Consider the following 1,045-nt stretch of genomic DNA (forward strand, 5'->3'; position numbering starts at 1 on the left):
TGATGTACTTTGTATTGATTTTTAATTTATTATTAATTAGGACGGCTATAAGTATAATTTTCAGTCAAAATCATAAGATATATATGGTAATTAGATCTTTAAATTCTTAATATGTTTGGTTGAATATGATCACTTGATGACATTTTTAGCCACTAGTGTACGATTTTTGAGACTTAACTTTTAAGTGATAAATATAGTCATATCTTCAAATTAATTGTAATTAAACAAAACCATGAAAGCTATATATGATTGATGGTAACACAATCTACTCTAAGAAGTTAACACATGCTTCTTTTCATTTGGAGTCACAAGTTATAATAATAATCACTGCTATGAAAATAGGTAACCGTTAATCACTCCTAGAATTAATATTATATTAAACATATTTATTAAGATTAAATCTATATATAGTAGAAACTAGAAAGAATCTTGAGATTCTTGAAGAACCAAAAGTATAATATATGCTCAATAGAAAAAACGTGTTGGGTGTTCCAAAATAATGCTACTCACCTCTCTCATGAATTGATGGGCCAAAGCCAACTCATTAGACCTATACACTAAGAATGCAAAGATTAAAACTTAGCTTAGGACCACATTTCAAATTAAATATCTACAACTTATAATGAAGATCCCACTTCTTCTTGCACTAGTGTGAATATATTATTATGAAAACAGTTAATGAACACTTGCACAATTAGCTATATATGGATCTTAAAATATTGTATCTTTTAAGCCCAAGTTGGGTTGATTATTGATTGGTTAGTTCATTTTTTTTGGTTAAGTAAGTATTGAGAATTTGAATTTTATTAATTAATAATAAAATTTTAAATAAAATTCGACTTTATGATAGATTAATCTTTAATTTATCATGTTGAGAAATAACGTAACAAATTAAAAAAAATAGTGTTTTAGGCCAATTTCTGATCCTATTTTTATTAGTTTGAAAAAACTTAAAAGAAAAATCAAAGACAAAAGAAGAAAAATAAAAAGAGTAATATAAATAAAATTATTTATTCTAAAAATTTAAATTAATTAAATAAAGATG

Source organism: Arachis ipaensis, chromosome B02 (genome assembly GCF_000816755.2).
Source record: "Arachis ipaensis cultivar K30076 chromosome B02, Araip1.1, whole genome shotgun sequence".
Taxonomy (NCBI): Eukaryota; Viridiplantae; Streptophyta; class Magnoliopsida; order Fabales; family Fabaceae; genus Arachis; species Arachis ipaensis.